General features: G+C 39.7%; 1 protein-coding gene across 1 annotated transcript in view; it reads left to right on the top strand.

Annotated features, from left to right (window-relative positions):
- Positions 1 to 15,586, top strand: part of LOC117230620 (complexin) — a 322,043-nt gene that overhangs the window by 110,186 nt on the left and 196,271 nt on the right. The window lies entirely within an intron of this gene.

The following is a 15,586-nucleotide window of genomic DNA, read 5'->3' on the forward strand; positions in this document are numbered from 1 at the left end:
GTGTCGATCGTTGCCTCTCGCATTCTTCCAAGAGAATTTATCGCGGGCCGAACGATTCCTCGTAGCGGCGAACCCGACGAAGATATTACATTAGGAGGAGCGCGCAACCAGCGATAAACAACGGCGGATCGACGCTCGTGAGTAACGAGAACAGCAAGTTCTCCCCGGTCGCCGGGAATCTGTATCCGCCAGTGTGTCTTGCCTCTCGCCTCCGTCTCCGTCTGCGCCGCCTCCCGTGGGCTTTGAGTTATTACATTTTCTAGCGAGGCCGTAGCCCCGGCTACAGCGAACAAAAGGATGTGCAAGAGCAATACCAGGGAATATGGTGTACCGGTTGTGTATCAGGAAAATCGTAGCACGTGTCGCGACTTGAATTTAACACGCATTAAATAGAAATGCGATCGATATCGGAAGAAAATGATTCCACCGAGAATCCGCGAATTCTTCCAGATTCTTCCAAGGAGGATCGTAAAAATATGGCCATTTTTGGCATCGCCTGGACTTGAAGAATTCAGGACGTTGAAGCGCGTCTTGCGAGGAACAGAAAATGTTCTTGCAGCTTCTTCGAGAAACGATTGTTAAAAAAGAATCGAAGCTTAAGAATGTAGGAGTCGATCGAATTCACCTAAACGTTATACTTCATCTTATTCTGAACGATTTTCGAAATAATTAATGAGAAAGTCAGTCATATTCAGTCATAGATCGGCTGAAGTTTGAAGTCAAAGGAAAACGAAGTGCTATGTAATCATTTGAGGTAATTATCGATATGTAATTGGAGGGAGAAATTGCAGAAAAGAGATACTGTTATTGTAGTTTCACGATAGTCGAAACAATCGCAATTCTTTTCCATCACAACTCTGAGCTATGATGTTTGTCATCGTAAGATTACATCTTCTTACAGTCGGGGAAATGCTTATGGTAAGGATGATGTTATGTTACGTTTGGTATCGAATCATGATAAGAGATTCTTCCTATTACATTGATTATCAAAGATATCAAATTGATGCAGAACAGAATAAGAGCATTTTACAGAAAACATTTTATTCTCGTTATTTCGAATACATGTTGATAGATAAATATTCTCAAAATATTTGGTGTACGTACTGATGGACAACAGAAAAATCGGATTGGGAGTTTTTCTGATACACACATGTGAATGCAAAGTCGGTGTTGGAGTTGTTATTTCCTGCAACTAAAAATAACCATTTTTTAACATCCTCCTTTCAGAATGGTCTGGTTCGCTTGCGATCTACGATCGAGGTGTATAAGTGGTCTAATAGCTAGAAAAATTTACCGAATATCCAGCTGAACAAATTGTTAAGTACAAATTAAATAATAAAAAAGAAAGTAGTCTAATATCGTTTCGAATAAAAGTATGCTGCCCTGCTTACTTCCACTACGTTCTCTGGATCACTTCTGACCAAATCTTACGTTTCTATTATCAGAAAATTTCTGAAGTTCGAGGAAAATAGAAAAGAATCGTTATGAATGGTCTTTTGTCTTAATTTTATACCAAGGATTTCCTCGAAACATTGAAAATCTTCTCTCATTCGGTAGAAATAAAAACGAGAATCGCCTTCCACCGAGATTTCAGAATAATATGGACCATCTCTGATTTACTATGGAGATATTACGAGTAGCTTAACGTCGTTTCGAACAAGTATGCTGTTATGTCTTAATCACAATGTCCTATCCGGTATTTTAAGACATCTGAAAAAACTGAAGTTTCATAATCTCTTTTTACGACCACTGAGTTCCTTCTTTCGATTAAAAATATTTAGCAATTATTTCGTTACAGTCAGTAGAACGTACCTTGGCTTACAAAATTAAGAGCACCGAGGGAGTTTAAAATATTTCAACATATTTTAAAGAATGATGTAATACTAGCCATTTTAATACTTTAACTAAGGCAATATAGTAAGTGGGTCAAGTTAATTGGATGATCGATTTATGGAGCAGGAGATTAAGTAAAGTGGTGTATAATTATATCTTTTTTCTACAAATATATCAGAAAAATTGTACTCTTCATTATCAATAATTGATAGGAGACAAATTCTTCAACAGTTTGAAATAACTTGTGTCCTGGGAAGTTTAAAAGCTGCACCCGCACCCATACACTCTACAAGAAAGGTTCTCCGGCTCTTCTCTCACGTGTATCATTCGTAATTCTGTTACTCAGATCACTGGTCGCAGGGAGCGCGCACAGAGATTCGTATCAGCCCGCGTAATTTAGCTTCGTTTTACTTTAATCTGTCTTCATCTTCTCGTGGTTGTGTGTTCATCAATGTTTTAACGCTGTGAATTGAAAAGGATTCGAGAATGGTGTGCGCCGGGAACGCGCCAGGCAAAACGTAATCTCGAAAATAGAGCCGCTTTGACATCAACGTGTGTATTCCAGGAGAACAGTGGGAAAAAAAGGCCGGTCGAGCGATAAAACCGAAAAAAGTTCGCTCTGAAACGCCTTTGTGTGTTTCATCTATCCGCGATGACTTTGAAAACTCCGCCTGTGCTTGAATTTCATGCGCGAAATTTTTTTCTAAATTTCGAAATCCAGCTCCGTCGTGTACATTTTAGTTTATCGCTCAGCCTTTATCTCCTCCCTTTTCGTATACTTTTTTTTCACTTTTTTTACCTTTCTTCCTTTTTACTTTTTAATGGAACATCGAAATGGAGAATATTTTGCGACGCTCGCCGTCTCCGACGAGAGTCCTTCGACTCCGAAATAGCGACGTCTCTTCGTGTCGATTTTCGATTGAAATTTGGCGGAAAATTTCCGGAGATCTGCAAACTCTAGGCGTCGAGTTCCATTAAAACGCTTGAAATCAACGAAGGAACGCCGTGAATTCGGAAGAACAATTCGTACTGTAGACGTGGCGGCGGAGAGGCGGCCGTAACCGGGTTGCGTTTAGTGGCCTGGGCACGACAGAACTCGGTTAATTGGCCGTTTCCTAATTAACTTCGATACCGAATCGCAGTTCCCTGGAAAAGTGCAGTTTATTTCTCAGCCGAGGAATAAATTATTTTACGAGTAACAGAGAAAAAGTTAGAACTCGCCGTTAATTCTAGAAAATTACGACCTCTTAATTACCACTGAGAACCAGATAAAACTTTGTATTCTCTTACTGCTAGTTCTACGAAGTTTCGAACTCTCTTACCAATAAATCATAATAGATGAAATAACGAAGAACTCATATTGAATCATCGGCTTAAAGTATAGCAGAAGAATTACGTTCGTATCATAAACCAGACGTAACTTAATTACTCTCAGCAAATTATTTTACACATATACCTGAAAATAGCTAACCATAATTTCCACAACGTGATACACAAGTTATACAAGAGTTGTAGGTAGTTTGTGACACGTGATGCTCCACGAAGGTCAGTGCATATTATCACTCACACGATGAAACCGCGGATAGGTTGACAGTCGAGCCATTAACCAACGCAACATAAAGTTTTATAAGATATATATATATATGTATATATATTTCGAAATATGACGTGCCAGTTTCAAAGAAACTGCTCTTACGTTCGAGAGATTTTTCCGAAACTCTTCAATTCTCGTAACTATAAACTACAGGCTGGCAATTTTGGGTCAGCGCTAAGCTGCTCGAAACAAGGAGAATGAAATGATTAATGAAACCAGTGGCTCGTATCGGGAAGCCTGATGTTCCTAGACAGCGGAGGACAATCCTGGATCGTTTTTGATGGATCGACTGATCGTGTTGATGGATCGCGGCATTACACGACTTGTTACTTACCTTTGCCGGTACAGATCGTAGCAACGATCCTTGAGTACTCTGCGTCGCGAATTTATTCCATCCAATTTACTGTTCTATTGGTAATTTTGTCCTAGAAATTTCATCAAGCAAACAATACGACAATAACGAGAGATTCGAAGCCTTCTCAGCACGGTACCTTAGAATCTCTGGAGTTGAGCTTGCCGCGTATACGTTTCATCAGCGTTGCAGCAAAGATCAAACATTTTCAAAGATTGCAGGGTTGAATTTCTTCTTTAAAACACTTTCACTGCCACGGTGGTCATTGGTGAACGAAGCCCTTGAACTTCTTACAATTGTAAAAATTGAATGAAAATTAAGAGTTAGGGCATTTTGAATATAATCGATAAATAGAAGATACTTTCAAATAAAAAGTGCCCCATTGAACGATTAAACTTTTTATTAGAACATCAGTAAAAAAAAGAATGAGAACAAATCTCGCATCTAACGGTGCACTGTTAAAACACTGTGGCGTTCTGAGCGAAACGTGTGACAGTCAAAGTGTTAACACTTTACATTTGTGTTGAGATTATGCGATGTGTAAACAGAGAAAACTCGCGGATAAATTGTAAGGCAGAAAATATACTTAAATAGAAGTGTAATTATAAGTAAGAATACAATTTCAGCTGGTCCAGATCCGCACGCTAGCTGTGTTACCCAATAACTGAAAACCCCGAAGCCAACGTCGCCTGTCTTCGTCGCAGTCTTTTGTCTACGCGCTGTCGATGGCTTCAGTGCTTGAGAAAACTAAAAAGACCAAATGTAGAGTTTTCTTAGAAGCGGTGACCACTTCAACAATTTGAATGATTTTTTTAAACCCCATAGTTTCTGAGATATTCTGTGAAATACGTTTTCAATCCTAATATCGAGGAATGTTCTCATCCCTTTAACATGGATCAAGACACGTGAAAGATACGTGTTAAAATATTTTTTCCCGCAGTTATATTGATCGAACCGAATCAGAAAAAACATTTTCTTTTATGAAAATGATCAGACGTACACATCGATGCTATAAAGTGAAAGATACGAAGTATACCGCTAAATTACATAAAGACTCCATAGGAATTAATTTCACAACTTTTACCTTAGGTTTATGAAACATTGAAACGTGTCTTCTTCTCGCTCGAAAATTTTCAAGTGGTCGATTCAACCTTAAAAGTTCTGCAATCAGATGATCGTTGACAATTTTCCACGACTGAGAACGCGACATTTATTCCTATTTCTATCTGAATATTGTTATATTTTGAAGAGTTTCGGTAAAGTGAAACGGTTGGAAATTGGAAACGTCATTGGATATTCATGATCTGGCTAACGATACCAGGAACAGAGCGTATCAAATGATGAATGCTCGGTAGTTAATCCATATCTAGAATGGAGACTTCCGATGGTGGTTGAATCAAGTAACGCGCTAATAAAATCAATTCATCAGAGAATATGTATTAGATACGTCACACGTGAAAGCGCCCGAGCATGGTCGATGTTGACGTCTACAATGACGATCGTTTGGTGGAAACTGATGACGTTTCAACGCCTACGTAACGCCCACGTGCATACTTTTTAAATTTCATCGAAATAATTACGATAGTCGTATCCTGTTAAATTCTAATGAGATTTCAAAACGGCTTGTGCATACATGAAAAGTTTCTACGGTTGTTCGAATACTTTTTGAGTGGGTGTGAATCTACATACGTAAGTTTTATAGAAGAATTAGCAATGGCAGATAACTACGAGCCTGGATTCAAACTTTATCATTTAATTTTCATTCGGGAGAAGGTTTCTTCAGAATGCATTAACTGCGTGAAACGCGAGGAATTCTCGCATAATTTCCCAAGGAAGAATCTCTCTTCATTTGTATTCCACGACGTTTCAACGAAAACAGGGAATTTCGCGAATCGTTCGTTTCGTCGCTGTTTTCCGATAGCTCGAAATAAACAGGCAATCGTCTGGAATCTTCAGCGAGAAAAATTCTCGTCTTTGGGACACAGCGCGGAGATTGCCTCGATATAACCTGGTAATTCAATTAAATCAAATGGCATGTTGCAATTGAAATAGTACGAAGCAGCGTCGATTATTTGCTGTTATCATTACATAGATGCGCTTTTATAGAAAAGAAAATACATATACTTGAGAAAAGCATACACTGAAGTGAGAAATTAAAATATTAAATAGACGCAATAATTACTGACATTCTGATATAAAATACTGACATTCACGGACGACACGGCTGTATTAGGCAGATACACTAACCCAGAAACAGTAGCCACATTACTACAAGTGCACGTCGCAAAAATAGTAAAATGGTTACAAGATAAACAAATAAAAGCAACCCCCAGTAAATGAACCATATTACATTTACACTAAGAAAATGGAAACCACAAAATATCCAATTGAATGGCGCGCACATAACACAAACAAGGCAAGTTAAATGCCTAGGACTACGCTTAGACGCACAACATACATGGAAGCAACATACTAAATCAATTACAGACAAAATACGGATAAAATGAAGACAAATGTATTGGTAACTAGTCGAAGTTCTAAACTCAGCATAGAAAATAAATTAAAAATTTACAAAACGATAATAAAACCAATTTTGACGTACGGAATATCGCTATGGGGGACAGCAGCAATGAGCCACATAAATAAACTACAGATCGAAGATACTGAGAACAATAGTCAACGCCCCATGGTATGTCAGAAACGAGGATATACGCAAAGACTTAAAAATACCAACGATCAAAGAAGAAATTGACAGGTACGCAGAAAAATACGAGGGAAGAACGGCAACACATTCAAATCAGCTGGCTGCTGAAGCGAGCAAAACTCTCATAGAAAGAAGACTAAAAAGAAAACACGCCACTGACCTCACTAAAGAAATAAAATAGTCAAACTGGAAGATGGTATCCCGCTAGGGGTAGCCATCCACATGTTATTTAGCAATTAAGTTAGAAAAATTTACTAAATGACCAGCTGGACAAATTGCAAAGTACAAATTAAATAATAATAAAAAAAAACTCACGAACAAGAGTTCCAAGTTCTGATTTCTTGTTCTGAGTAGTCGTTTTGCCTATCATATCGTCAGATCTCCTCGAATCTACGTTTAGCCGATTAAAGCTTGCGTTCAAAGCGGTAGTTTTTGAACCAACATTACAGTCTCATTATGTTCTTCCCGCCGCGAATAACAACAAGACTCTGACACTGACACAAAATAAATATTACAGAATCATAAGGCAAGAGGCGAAGCTGTGACTTGAGAGGCAATTGGGTTCGATATAACGCGGTTAATTTGGAATCAGCGAAACGCAAGAATAATCGAAGTGGGAGGAAATCTACGTTGTAGTTCCTCTCGAGGCGTCGAACTTCTCCATTAGCGGTGTCTTTGTTTCCCAACAAATCTCGCGTTTCCGTCTACAAGCTAGTAAAGGGAACCTTGGTAATCTCAAGTGGCGAAGGGGAAAGAAAATACAGGCAAGGGCGATCGTATCAGGAAACGTTACTCAGACGCTGTGCTCGCCGCGAGAAATCGCAAGCAACACACGGAAGCACTCGGCCAGTTGAATTTATGTCGAAGAAAGTGCAGCTCAGACGAGAACAACCCACGACGCACAGTGATTTAAGATGATCGTTCGATTGCGAGAAGGCTATAATTTTTCTCATTTCCTATTGTTTCATGTTTTATTTCTCTACGTTTTAAGAATTATTGAGTCGTTCGAAGAATTCATAGGGGAATTTACAGAAGATTCGAAGAGCTTGTGTCTTTACGGGATTGGTACATCGTTGAACGATATACAAGGTGTTCGTACAATGTTATCCCCTCGAAGATGCTTCAAATACGAAGTTACAATTTTACTTATAAAATGCGTAGGATTGAAAAAAATACGATGGTATCGGTTTTTGCCGTGGATGAAATTGTTACAACTCTTGTTGAATCGAGATCAATTTTGGATCTTTAAATAGAATATCTAGTTTTGTTACGTTCAAATTTGATAAAATCGAGAATCCTAAATTAAAACAGCTGCGGTTGTACCAATATATATATTGATATAGTACATTTATAAAAAATAAAGGTCGAACCTAAATTAGAATGTTATTGATTTTAGAAGGCATCTTAATTTTAAGATAAATAACGAAGAGTTTTCAAGCGAACAATCTATCCTTCAACGATATACATACTAATTCTATAAAGAAACGATATCATCAAACTTTTCTTGGATTTCCCTATGAATTTTTCGAACAACTCAATAATTTTTACGATTAAACTTCCAAGAACACTCGATTCTGGAAGAGCTAACGGACAGACGATACCATTCAGTTAGATGTTTGGTGACTTTTTCACGATCACGCAGCCGTTGTAAAAAAAAACACTGTACAACATTCGACAACTTTTTTTCGAAGAACCAACCAGACGAAACGTAGGAACGACACGGACCATCTTAATTTCGCGAGCACCTCATCCGAGGAACGTCACGTTCGACCTCATTCCACTAGTCACCGCGATCACGTAGCAGAGGTTGCTATGAAGGTCTGCATTTCGCGGGGCTCTAAGAGGACAGGAAGCGAGGCGACGAGACGCGGCGGAAGCGTGCCGAGAATGCACGCGATAATCGCGATTATTGCGTGCTTCGTGAATTTGTAGTTTCGTTAATTGAGTCGTGTTTCGATGCCTCGTCCACTAATGGAATTCTTTCCGCGGTTCTCTGCTAATTCTTTTCCCAAGGAAAGAACCTTTTTGCCGTTCACAGACTCTCCTTTCTTATATATTTCTCCCGAGTAATGAATTCCTTTTCTTATATTTCTTCCAGAGGAGAAGTAAATTGGTACAAAGGAATTTTAGAATAAAAGCTGAGAGTTAATTCTTGCTTTTTACGGAACAATTTTTGGAGACGTAGGTAGTTGAAGAGTAAGGATTCTTCAATGAGATAAAATGTTTAAAGTAAGTTCTTATTTTGCATTATAACCGTAATAACATCAGAAAGTTGAAAGTTTCGTTTTCATCGGTAAATGAATGGCTATTATACAGCATAAAACAAATCATTATACCGCGTTCAATACACACTTGTTTTAAATGTATTCAAATTCAAATCGACTAATTTAAAAATAATTATTAGATTGTCCGAAAAGTTTCTTGTTTTTTGTTTTATATTATTCTGTCGAATTACGTACGTTCCATTTTGTTTTGTTGAGATAAACACCGTGCCACTTCACAGACTTGGTTTCACGTTTCTATGAAGGTGCACTGTTGTAAAAAAACACGTTTGCGAAAGAAGGATACTTTCCGGATAACCTGATATAAAAATATATAAATGAACGTATAATACGGTGTCGTAAGGTTCGTCGATTAAAAAGTATCAAGGATTAACATCTTAAAGATATAACAACACCAAGTAATTATTCATTATAGCAACCATGCGTGTCCAATTCTACTTCACTTTCACTCATATACTTCAGCCTGAAAACCATCGAACAAAACCTTCGAAATGCTTTAAATCGCAAACGAAGCCACCTTTGACGAACCCAGAAACCTTGATCGGAAAGAAACTCGATTGAAGACCTAGCCCTGAAAGAACAACGAAAATCAGTTTAAGCGAAAAGAAAGAAACAGCTCGTTAGCCGATGCATCAGGGGGATGACTAGAGCGGGAGCAAATCAAGGATAAGAGAAAACAGGGATAATTAACTCTTCTTAAACGGAGTGTCAGAAGTCGTTGTTCCAATCCTTCCTTTCTGGGCACAGTTCGAGGATCCGTAGGCGAGATTTTCGCTGCAGTCGAACGCCGAATCCGCGTCTCGGCAGTATTTAATTAGTGCAGAGGAATCGAGGAGCCAAGGATGCCCGGAGGTGGTCGGTGCTCTAACGAGGAGGCCGTTCTTTCTTCCGAAGTGTCCTTCAGCTTCTCCCTTGCTCTTTCTCTCTCGTCCCATACTCGACTGGTAGCTTTTCTTCGTCGCGTTGGAATTGCGCGACGTCGACGTTCTTGTCCGACTCTGCATCGGAAACGAATGGCTTTTCCTCCGTCGTCGCTGACTCTCTCCTCGTATCGTTCTGTCACGGTGCTGGAATAATTTCTGGAATTCGTTAATTGTAGTGTCCCGAAAGTACCGGTTGCCAAGTGGAATCCACCATTGTCTCGAGTCTTTTTCTTTTCGATGGTGGAAATGCTAGAAGAGGAAATGCTCTCGCGGTCTACCGCCCGGAAACGTTCTTTCCCTCGATTGTCAATTAGTCGGCGGGCGATCTGTCTTCCGAGTTAAAAGGCGAATCGCGGTTAAACCTCCTCGCCAGGCTGTTGACCCTCCAGGCAGTGCTTTAAACGGTCTCGACAGCGAATCCTTCCAGCAACTTCCTCTTATCCAACGCTGGCCAAATTGCCGGTTGGGTGGACTTTTAAGAACGGCAAATATTTCCCGTGACTCGCGACCGCTTGTTTACCGAACGATAAAGGGCGATCGCGGTATCGCTGCGAAGCGTTCTCAGTTTGTTTCGCCCCAATTTTTCGCCGTATTGTGCCGCGAGCTTCCTCTTCTCACGGATCGAGTTTCCACAATGTGAGTCGGCAACTCCAATTGACTGCAATTCGATAGCTTTCCTAGTTGTTTTGTCTCGGGTTCGTCTTGCACGATAACTAATAATATCGATGAACCGACCAGTTATAAGTTACGTTACAGGTTCGTTTAGAAACATCTCTTTTATAACTTTGCAATTTTACATTTCGACAAAGTTAATTTCCCGATTCTTTGCTGGACCTTAGAAATTAGAATCAACAGTCTTCGGTCTCTAGCAATCAACGAAAATAAAATACCTACAGATATAAAAATGCTTTGAAAAATAAATTGGATCACATTGGTTCAGTCACATTTTGTTAAATAAATTCGATCTATCTATCTGTCTATCCGACGTGATAAAATTTATCTAATCGACGGATAGTTTGTTTCTCTATAAACAGGAAAGTATTTTCTATCAAAAGATTGAGAACGTAAGAATTCGAGCTTTTACGCTCCTCAAATAATTTTTATAACGTATCTCGAAATCCATACGCTGGTAAAAGACGAACAATTTTATTACTCAACGCAATAAAAACGATATATAAAACGCTACATAAACTCTACGCGAAGATGGTTATTCTCAACACGTGAAACATTCTTGAAAAATATCGCGCGATCTGTGCGAAACTAAAAGCCTGAAAAACTCCGAACGGATCTTGCACGAGTGCGATCCGATTTTCGATGCGCGAGTGAAAAAACGTTGGAAAAGTTGGTCGATCGTCTACTAGGAAGCGGAGATAGTCGGGAACCATTTAATCGTCGGCTGAGCAAACAAAAACATGGCCGCGCGATTCCGTATGGATGAGCGGCGGAGCGTTTAAGCCGTGTCGGATTAGGGGTGGCGATCGAAAAAGTGGAGGAACTTCCGGTGGTGCGGTGGATTCCGCCGGTTGTGGGAAAAACACGTAATATCTCAGCGAAGCGAACCTCATCTTGTCCATTGTCGCCGGGATAAAGTTGTCGCGCGTTGTTGGAAAATCACGGGGAAAGGGACACGGAAAGAGGGAGAGGCGCCGAGACGTCTCGACGCCGGTTTACCGCTGCTTTATCGGCGTCGTCTTCTCGCAACCGACCCGCTTCTCGTTACCAACCATTCTCGTCTTTCTCTCTTCTGCCATCGTGATCGTTTTCTCTCGATTTCCATAGGGTGTTTCAGAAATACAGTTAAAGTATTTGTACTATCATTGTATATACAGCAACGTCCACAGCGGCTGTAAAAAGTATCTTTAAGATTTCTCATAAGATTCTTCGTTCCATTTTCGTAATATCAAATTTTTATACTGACAGTATTCTTATGTAAATAATATGCAATTTAATATACTTCTATCTAATTAATTAGTACGTAGTGCGTAGATACTGCAATAAATATAATGATGTGCAAATACTTTCTGCAGCCGCTGTGCATACTAATTAATTACATTGACTCACGAAAGTAGCTGAACTTCTACCACGAAAAAATGTTATGTTTGTGTCGTATATGTGTGTTATTTTCTTTAGCGCCGAGTGAATGTCACGAATATATTGGTCGAATTTGAAAATATATATGCAAGTTACGAGATATCTATTAGAAATATATATTTAGTAAAAAAATTAGCACACGACATGAACATGTATCTACTGAATATTATCGTCCATTCTCATAATCTCTAGAAAATATCTACTACCACCGAATATTTCGTAACTCCTGCCCTCGATATATTTTCACCCCTGTAGAAGCACAGTATCAAATTTCGGTAGCCTGCTTTTTAAATACCCTGTGTATTCCCCTTCCATTCTACCATATTTCTCTTCTAAAGACTTCTTCTCTCTCATATTTCTCTCTATCGATCTTTTCTGTTCCGTGTCTTCGGCTGACCAGCCACTTTGCTTCAACCATTTCTGTGCCAGACGCCAGATAAGCGACGCCGATGGATCCGGCGTCGGAACACAAACGACCAAGCCGAGTTTCCCTCGTAGAAATACAGAAGAGGAATTTCTTTAATGTCGTATGAGAAATGGAGTTTCTTTCGGAGAGGGTTTGCTTACGAGATGTTTGTTCGTGTCGCGGCAATTCGCATGAACGAGCTGGCGAATATTTCGTGAATGCTGTAAATAGAAGGCTTGCCGTACGATTTGTAGCGAAACGCGACAGCCGTGATTCGTCTAACAATTCTATTTCCTTGGCGCCAGACCGGAGACGTTAACGCATTTCCCTCGCTAAGGGAATAGAATTCCTGTTGCACTCGTGACGTCTGTATGCGATAATCGCGCAACGATGTAACGCGAACAACCTATGGAACGCCTGATTTAATTACAACTCGCTCGTTATCGCTTGCTGTGATTTCTGTTAACGTTAATTCAATAGACTTGGCGCTAATATCCTCCTCTCGTTATCTCGGCCGACTACATGATCGTTATAGTTATTCGTACAAAATGTCCCGGCGAACTGTGGTCCATTCGGCGACAGGCTGGTTTTGCACGAGAAAACGAATCGAAGATATAGAATTTTGTCATGTGACACTTCATCTTCGAAAAGATGGAAAATTTGGAAAATTCAGGTATACTTAAAGTTACCTAATTACAGACTAGGCTAATTACAGATGAGTAAACAATCAACAGGAGATTATTCCACATGTGAAAATAAGTCAAAAGCGTAAAGTACAATTTTTCCATTTCAAGCCTCGTTTCCAAGAATATAGTTCGAACGCGTTTAGTTAAGAATTAAGAAGAAAGAAGAAACTAAAGCAACCAAGCAATTGCTGCGACATCCTAATAGTTACTTTGGATAAAAGCGTGCTTTCTTTCGAACGATTGTAATCTCGAAATTCTTTTGACTCTCGTGTTCCATATGGGAACTCTGCTAATATCTTCTTCTCATCATCTCGTTCCACTAAAGTGATCGTTACAGTTTGTAGTTACTTCCGATGATGACGACATGGTGTAATTTCTCTCCCTTTTTACGATTAATCTCGAAATACTTTTGGTTTTTACGTTTGCCATTCTTATTTCACTCCCTAACACGTTGACAGTCCAAATATTTAGCCCAGTTCCTATTCCTACGTTTATTCTTCGTTGTTTCTGTTTTCTTCATTGCGTGTGTCCTCGTTTCTTCGTTATATTTGTCACTATCATATATTATTCATAATTGACAATCAGCCGAGTAATTTATTTAACACGTTGAACACCTAAAAGCGTCATCAATCTGTCAGAATCTATACGTTCGTGTAGTCCATACGTCTATAAAGAAATCGAATTTTTAACGCAGATCTACACACGATCGTTGTTCCTTCACGCTAGAGGTTTCGTCTCGGCGCTGCGTGCAAGGTCAATCGAAAGTGCACAAGATACCGGCCCGGTGACCTAGAGTTTTCCGTTAAATTATTCAACGCGCTGACATGGCAGTTTTCACGCCGATAAGCAACATCTCGTTACTGTCGTGCGCTTAGATACGATGCACACGAGCAAGTCTTCTCGCGCGCGTTTCAATAATATACGTTGCGTTGTACGGGGAAATACGTACGCATCATAGTGATTCTTCAAGTATTCAGAGTACAATGAAAATTGACACACACGCGCGTTTAGGTACGTAATTCGTGTATTAGTCATGTTCTCTTCCGCGGTTATGTTCCTTTTAAAAAGAAAACACCCCACTGATCTCACTAAGGAAATAAAATAGTCAAACTCGAAGATGGTATCCCGCTAGGGGTAGCCATCCTCATGTTAATTAGCAATTAAGTTAGAAAAATTTACCAAATGTCCAGCTGGACAAATTGTAAAGTACAAATTAAATAATAAAAATACATGTTCCTTAATTTACGATATCGTTGCACGGGTGGTGAGCAAACTTCCTTCGCAATTATTATTTATTTAGAATAATCACGATCTGTCGTGATAGCTCGTTTGTATCGAGCGTTGCTCTTCATCTTAACATTTCTCGGACGATATTCGCGAATTCGTGCCGCTTTCTTGCCAAATTGTCGGCGTCTCGAAATTAAAATACTTTTTATCGTGACCGGACCGAGGACGTCGACGTCTCGACATTGATATCGACATTCGACATCGACGTCGACGTCGACATTCGACATCGACATTCGACATCGACGTGGCCGTTCCACGAGATGCGTATTTCATTTTCGTACGGAAAGAGACTAGAGAAGGTCGACGGACGATGGAGAAGAGAAAATGAAAGGAAGTCCGAAGGGAGAGAAAACGACCGAACACGGGGTGATATTTCAAGCAAAGGTTGCCCCTCGACGACTATTAGTCGAATGATCGTCTCGCTTTGCGTAAAAACGCTTGCATTACCAATCGAACGACTCTTATTTCAGTTGAACGATGAGCAGAAATTACAATCTGCGACTCAATACGAAGATGAAAATAACTCGGCGATAATTCGATCTTTCGAAATGTACTTCAAATAGTTGCTGTTAATATATTTCCTCGTGTAACTTGCCTATTTATCGTCAAAACATTATGGTACATTACGTAAAACGATCGAAGATAAAATCGGAACGCTTAAAAACACACGGACATCTGCAAGTCATTGGAGAACGCACGTGTCTTGCAGTAAATTCGTGTTTTAATGTGGCGGAATATAATTGTCAAATGGCTGCAAGGTTTCTCAATTAATCGTAAAAATCAATAACACGTACTTACAACTTTATCTTGCTATTTACATTTTTATAAATTTCTCCTATATGGCGGACGAACAAAAGATGACAAAAAGATAGCGTTGTTGTGACCAACGCGAAGAGAAGATCCGTACTTGTTCCGCGACATTTATTTCCATACTTGCATCGAACGCCCGAAGGAACGAGAGAAATCCCATTGCTTTCTTATTTCCAAGCGGTAGCTTGGAAATTATTCGCGGATCGCGGTGTCGTTTCTTTCTTGGTTTCAGGCGATAAGAGCAGCTTCCTATGGGCAAGTGGGCGGCATCTCTCGCTCTCGTTCCACTTAGAATATTTTTCGACATTTTATTCGGATATGTGGTAGAATCGTTTTATCGAAAAGCCGATTCCTTGACTATCGGCTCGTTCTCTTTAACAAACCGTGGCAAATTGTCGCGGACGCACGCGGCGGGTGTGCCATTTCTTTGAAAAAATCGTCCCTTCGCCGTTATATTACGCGGCCACTTGCCAGAACTTCAAATCGAATCGAACGCCGGTATTACTTCCCATGACGTCATAAAAAGGATTTACGAGCTGAAACCATATAATGTTATTACCCGAAATGGTTATCCCTTTGGCCAAAGAGATTTCACCATATATATATATATATAAACGC

The sequence above is a fragment of the Bombus vosnesenskii genome, unplaced genomic scaffold (assembly GCF_011952255.1).
Source record: "Bombus vosnesenskii isolate JDL3184/JDL3185 unplaced genomic scaffold, Bvos_JDL3184-5_v1.1 scf7180000013267, whole genome shotgun sequence".
Taxonomy (NCBI): domain Eukaryota; kingdom Metazoa; phylum Arthropoda; class Insecta; order Hymenoptera; family Apidae; genus Bombus; species Bombus vosnesenskii.